Raw genomic sequence first — 7,295 nt, 5'->3', positions numbered from 1 at the left:
CTTCCTCCGTTGGCCTCCTTCTGGCTTTCCGTGGGAAAGGATCCTTGGAACTTACATATCCCTCTTCTGAGTCCTCCTCCTCATCATCCTCTTCTTCACCTTCAGCAGCCTCTCCTGCTCTTCCTTCTGCTCCCCCTTCCTCCTCATCACGCTACTCCTAAGTAATCATCACTTCTAAACCCTTTTCTAACTCGTTATCGAACTGCTCCTGAGTAAGCTGGTCCTCTAGTGCTTGCTCCTCATAGGTTGGCTGCTCATCATGCTTGGGGCATCAGGCTACACTGTCTGGTGTCCGTGATATTATTTCGCGTTTTGTTCTAATAGATGCAAGAAAGTGTGCTTTAGGTACGCGAGAAGGTATAAGAAATAAAAAAGGTCTATAAACCAAAGTAGTCCTATAAAACAATAATATATAAAAAAACAAGTAGTAGCAGTAGTAGAGGTCTCAGAAATATATCAATCATCATTTGATCATGAACTTAGAGCATCAAGGCATCATAACAGAGAAGAGAGGAGAAGGTAATGTAGGGGTGGCTGCTAATGATGTCAAGTTCCTTACAAGTTCTTGATCATGAACTTGGAGCATCAAGGCATCATAACAGAGAAGAGAGGAGAAGGTAATGTAGGGGTGGAGAGGAGAGGAGAGGAGAGGAGAGGAGAGGGGAGGGGAGATTTGGTAAAAAAAAGCAACAACTGCTTAGCAAACATAGAGCAGCAGCTGATGGCAAAAGACAGGATCTGAGAGCAAAAGAGAGGACAAAAACAACAAGTTAATACATAGGGATGCATAGTAATGCATAGTATTAGGGATTTAACACATAGAAAAAAACAGCAACCAGTAGTACTAGTAGTAGGACAACAGTAATATTAATAGTAGGACAACAATAGTAAGTAGTAGAAGTAGTGGAGTAGTAGTAGAAGTAAGACATCAATAGTAGTAGTAGTAGTAAGACAACAATAGTAGTAGTAGTATCAGTAGTACTAGCAGTAGTACTAACAGTAAGCCAGCAACTTGGTCAGCACAGGTGTTGAACATGCCACCTGTACAGTCGAGTCTCGAGTGAAAGCAAAGAGTCGGTAGAGAGCAGCAGCAACCAGCAAGCCAAGCCAGGTCAGCGTGCACTACACTACCACAGTGATTAGGTAGCCAGGATATGCTTTTTTATTTGTCCTATTTCATTTGTATCAAAGCGGCAAATATATGTGGGTAGCAATTCACTGGAGTACCAAAACCCATGCCGAGAAGCGAGGCTCATTCTAATCTTTTTAAAAAAAGCCTTATTCCAGCCATTATTTATTTACGAAAAATGACTAGTTAACAGCCTCTCGAAGAGATGATCTAAATCATTTTTAAAGATAAATTTGGCTATTATTAGGAAAAAAGGGGTCTCCAGCAGGCTCTCCAAATCTAATTGCTCTCCATCCCTCCCTCTCCGCTCTCTATTCCTAGACAGCCCACATCGCTCGCCATCCGGCCTGGGGGGGGGGGGGTGTGATGCGCTGTCGGGTGGTGCCTCCCTTCGGCTTGGGTGCCCAGATGCAGCAGTTCTCTTTCTCAACCGGTGGGCAGCCACCGCACTTCCCCTTCCCTGGTGCAGCCCAGGTCGACGGCGAGGAGGAATTGTCTGGTGATGCCTTGCTAATTTTATTTTGTTTCTTAGTTTGTTCATAGCAGTGTGTTGGTCTTGCTCTGAGCAGCAATGATTTAATTCACAAAAGAAAATCTAACAATGAGTTGTCATGATTGTTGTCCATATCTTGCTCCTCTGTTCAACGGATGAATTTTGGTAATATACTATAGTGGATGGCTGAATTATACATGTCCTCTTGTTTGGGAATAATTGCATTCAGAAGTGATGCCAATGGAGAGTTTATGTAGCAATTTCAGAAATTGATGTTTGGCTGTGTGATCAGTACAAATAGCAATTTCAGAAGGGAGAAAATTGCATATTTGGGACTCTAATCATATTTGCTCTAGTAATTCTGATGATGTGGTTCTAGGTGAAGATGACAAGTGTTGAACAGGGTTTAACAGGATACTGAAATTTGGAAAAGAGACAAAACTATTTCCTCAAATGGTTTTAATCTTAATTAGTTGAACCAAAACAGACTATATTCCATACTACTTCATTGCAACTGAGCACAAGGAGGAAGCTGCTAGTTTGGACCGGGAGTGCTAGAAAAGGGTGCATTTCAGAATTTCAGGTTAATGGTAACGATATAAGTTGATGCCGATGAAGATGTTAGAATAAAAGCCAGCTGATATTTTTTTAGATTATGGAAGCATAACTTCTAGCAATGGCAAATACATATTTGCAGTACCATTTTAGATCAGTGGTTCCGGTTAGATGGCAATGGCAAATACAGAGGCAGGCTATGTCACTTGTGAGAGGGCAAGCAGAAGCATGTCAGCAATGCAACAAATGTAGCCTGTGGGAGCTTGAGGAGCCCTGATGCTAGACGTGATGTTTAGTCATTCAGCAGTACACAGAGGTAAGCGGTTGGCAGTGTTCGACACCATCCATCATCTCTGGTTTGCAGTCGCTAGATGGAGGCAAAGATGTTCAGAGAGAAGTGAGTAGCGGCAAGCGATGCAGCCCTTTCCCATAAGAGGTTGTGCCGGAAGTTTAGTTTAGTTAATCAGATGAGTGGCAAGTTGTATAACCACAGAGCTAGCTGAGAGCTCGCCATGCATGTGCATGTTCAGAAGTAAAGCAGAGACAAGCACAAGCACTTGACCAGCTAGACAGCTGTCTTGCGACCAAGATTAGGAATGTATGTTCTGTAACAATGGTACTAGCAGTAGGAGAGCATAGGGATGCATAGTAATACATAGAAATATCAGTAGTACTAGCAGTAGTACTAGCAGTAGATAACACAGGCAAGCTGGAAAATTTAGAAAGAGTACTGCTGCCCAACTTCTTACGGAAAGTATCACCAAACATGGCCAATGAAATCCAATTGAAATAAAAATTTAACCAAAGCCTTGCCTCATCACGAGCAACACATTCCAGCAACTAGTTCAACACGACAGTATATTCACATAGCATCAAGTGGTAGTCAGGTAACATGATAAAAAAAAGAGTTAAATGTATTATTGGTCCATTAACTTTTACCCATGTTTCACTTAGGTCCATCAACTACGAAAGTGGTTTTTTAGGTCCATAAACTTTTAAAGTGATGCATCTCTAGTCCATACCCCTTCGTTTATCTTTTTAATCTGACGTGGCAGTCCACGGTGTCGCTGATCTATCTTCTGGAGGTAGTCCACAGTCAGCATAGGCAGCGGCGTCGCGTCCGGCTGCTCCACAGGGGCGGCGGCGATACCTGGCCACGCGTGAGCTCGCCAAGGTGCACTATATCTAGCCGCTCACTATCTTTCAACTTGATCATATGTAGATTCATAGTCCAGCCTCCGGCGGATGCAAGGCCAAACCAAGACCAGGGCCCTGGTGGGCAACCTCAAGGAGATGCAGACGCTGCAGCACCGGCACAGAGCACGCCTCCCTGACGGCGGCCGGCACGCCGTTCTACCTCGCCGACGAGAACCCAACTCCATGAGGCCTGCGCTGAGCACCACCTGCGCTCCAGCAGATGCGGGCTTGTCGAGGAAGCGGCTGCGGCTGCCGGCCCCGCTTCTGCGCTGACGTGACCAAGTACTCCATGGACACGTATCCGCTTGGGCACCACACGCGGTTCTATAGCCAGGCCGGCTGCCTCGCTGTGTGCGCACAGCTGCCTCGCGGAGACGATGCGTCCATGGACATGGACGGCGGCGGCGGCGGTGACCGGGACGAGCGCATGCTGGAGTTCTTCCTCCCACCGGACTGCAGGGACAGCGCGACGCAGAAGTAGCTGTGGACGCTGTCGCGGCTACCATCAACGGACGCGCCGAGGCCGCGCTACTCACCTCGGTGGCGTACCAGAACCCGTCCAAAGTGCTTGTCAGGACACGGCACGCCGACGTGCACCTCAACGTCAAGGTCGCCGGGTTTGGCCAGCCCGCCATCAGCACCACCGTTGCCACCAACCCTTGCATCTGGTACGCATCGGAGGTGTGGAGATGGAGGCAGCCAAGTGCACCGAGGAGGCGAATGTGGGAGATGCTGACAAGGAATTCCCGTTCGAGGACAAGCACCTACGGGGGGAGCACATGAGCAAGAACATCTGGCCGGCGAGTGGCCGTTGTTCCCATTCAAGGCACCCAAGTACCTGACCAGCCTCACCAAGCGGTGCTTGCTGGCATGGGTGAAGCGGTTCGTGGTCATGAACCCTGCCCCCACGGGGCAGCTGGACATGGCACAGCCGCCCGTGCTGACCGTAGACTACCTCCAAAGACATATCAACGCCACCATGGACAGCAACGTCGGATTAAAAAGATAAACGAAGGGGTATGGAGTAGAGATGCTGTCGACAGAATATGCTCGGCAGTCCACCGAGGGGTATCCCACGATAGTAGATTTGTCGGTGGGGGTGCGCGTAATCAGGAACCGGATGGTGACACAAGGCGCAGAGACAACGATTTAGGCATGTTCGGGCCGTCTGATCGACGTAATACCCTACGTCATGTGTCTTTGGTGTATTGTATTGATCTAGACAACCAAGTAGCTTGATGTAGCCTATCCGCTAGGGGACCCCTGCATCTCCTTATATAGTCTGGAGAGACAGGGTTACAAGTAAAGTATCATATTTGGTACTATACAATGTCTTGCGGTGCACACCGAGCAGCGCAGTGCACGCCTTGATCTTGTGGGCCGGGCCACCTCCGATGGTGCGGCCCATGTCTTGGGGGCTATACCCCCATAGCTAGTCCCCGAGCCTGACAGTAGATGACGTAGTCACGTGGTGCCAAGGTCATAAAGTAGAAGACCAGCCGAGCAGGCAACCAGTCCTCGGGCGTAGCCTCAAGATGAGAACAAGCATATTCACTGCAAGGTAAAGTGTGCCCACTTAGTCCCCGAGCCTACTGGAAGATGAAGAATGAATTTTGTAGCAGGGTCAAAGAAGTCTAAAAGCTTGCCGATGTCATCTGACATGCGCGTATCAAGACCCCAGACGTGCTGCCCAAGATCAGCACTCTGATCCGAACAACATGGAGCAGCTTGATAGCACACCGACGAGACATAGCAAGATCCGAGTAGCAAGGAAGTCCCTGGCGTCGCTGGCGATGACCGAGCATCGAGGAGCGAGGAGTCCCCGGCATAGGCGGCGATGACCGAGCACCGAGGAGCGAGGAGTCTCCGGTGTCGCTGGCGATGACCGAGCACCGAGGAGTCCCCGGCGTAGGCGGCGATGACCGAGCACCGAGGAGCGACGAGTCCCCAGCGTCGCTGGCGATGACCGAGCACCGAGGAGTCCCCGGCGTAGGCAGCGATGATCGAGCACCGAGGAGCGAGGAGCAAGGAGTCCCCAGCGTAGGCGGCGATGACCAAGCACCAAGGAGCGAGGAGTCCCCGGCGTCGGCAGCGATGACCGAGCACCGAGGAGCGAGGAGTCCCCGGCGTCGCTGACGATGACCGAGCACCGAGGAGCGAGGAGTCCCTGGCGTAGGCGGCGATGACCGAGCACCAAGGAGCGAGGAGTCCCCGGCGTAGGCGGCGATGACCGAGCACCGAGAAGCGAGGAGTCCCCGGCATCGCTGGCGATGACCGAGCATCGAGGAGCGAGGAGTCCCCGGCATAGGCGGCGATGACCGAGCACCAAGGAGCGAGGAGTCCCCGACGTAGGCGGCGATGACCGAGCACCGAGGAGAGAGGAGTCCCCGGCGTCGCTAGCGATGACCGAGCACCGAGGAGTGAGGAGTCCCCGACGTCGCTGGTGATGACCGAACACCGAGGAGTCCCTGGCGTATGCGGCGATGTCTAAGCACCGAGGAGCGAGGAGTCCCCGGCGTCGCTGGCGATGACCGAGCACTAAGGAGTGAGGAGTCCCCGGCGTTGCTGGCGATGACCGAGCACCGAGGAGCGAGGAGTCCCCGACGTCGCTGATGATGACCGAGCACCAAGGAGCGAGGAGTCCCCGGCGTCGCTGGTGATGTCCGAGCACCGAGGAGCGAGGAGTCCCCTGCGTAGGCGGCGAGGTCCGAGCACCGAGGAGTCCCCGGCATAGGTGGCAATGTTTGAGCACCGAGGAGTCCTTGACCTAGGCGGTGAGGTCCGAGCACCGAGGAGTGCTCGATGTAGTCGGCGTGGTCTGAGCACCGATGTAGCTGACGACGTCCGTGCGGTGAAGTGTGCCCACTTAGTCCTCGAGCACGAAGAATCCGAGGGCTGAGGAGTAACCAGCGTCGCTGGCGATGAAGCACGAGCGATGAACAGTCTGGTCGACTGGTCGGTGGCGAAGTGAACATTGAGTAGAAACGACCGGCGAACAGTCCGATCAACTGGTTGGCGACAGAGTCTATGAACCAAGCGGTCCGACTAGTTGATCGGTGGAGAAGTCCGAGCACCAGGTGGTCCGATCACCTGGACGATGATCCTGCAATACAACATGATGTACAAATAAATAAACTCTAGAGAAAAATCAGCAATGGTGATGAAACAGCATATGCAGTTCAGCGATCAGTTGGCGTGAAAATATATTTATGTTTAATATAAACCGCCCGGACAATTAGTGTGTAGCTGAGTCTCCAGCCCTAGCTAGCCCATAGTCCATAACGTCGAGCGCGGAGCCCATGCACATGTAGGAGGAACAGGTGTGACCAAGGAGCCGCTGCCGACCACCCGTAACGCAGAGCGCAGAGCCCGTAGCACGTGTAGGGAGGAGCCGGAGACAGGGCCGTCTCTGGAGGCGTCCGAGCATCAACGTGACTGTTCGAGGGTTCGGAAAATCGTTTGGAGAGCAAATATGGAGAAAACAGTTCGGAGAAACATTATGGCGATATACAAAGATCAGAGAATATTTAGAAGAATATTAAAGCGTGACTTAGTTTTGGACGGAGCGTCTGGTCGGCGGCGTATGGCGTTGTCTGGTCGGTGTTGACGGCGAGCACCTGGCGGGCGGTGAGTTGTTGGTGAAGATGACCTCGGAGGTGGTTCCGAGATCGGATCTGCTGTCGCAGGGGCTGGTGTAGCAGCGATGAATCGTCGTCGTGGACCGGCATGGATCTCCATGAGATTGACGATGAGAACGCGTTGTTGATTTGAGGTCCATCTGGCTCGCCATGGATCAAGTGCACACCCCTACCTGGCGCGCCAACTGTCGACAAAATATGCTCGGCAGTCCACCGAGGGGTATCCCGTGATGGTAGATTTGTCGGTGGGGGTGCGCGTAATCAGGAACCGGATGGTGACACA

This window comes from Miscanthus floridulus, chromosome 8 (assembly GCF_019320115.1).
Source record: "Miscanthus floridulus cultivar M001 chromosome 8, ASM1932011v1, whole genome shotgun sequence".
In the NCBI taxonomy this organism is placed as follows: Eukaryota; Viridiplantae; Streptophyta; class Magnoliopsida; order Poales; family Poaceae; genus Miscanthus; species Miscanthus floridulus.
Note: the sequence above shows the minus strand (reverse complement) of the source record.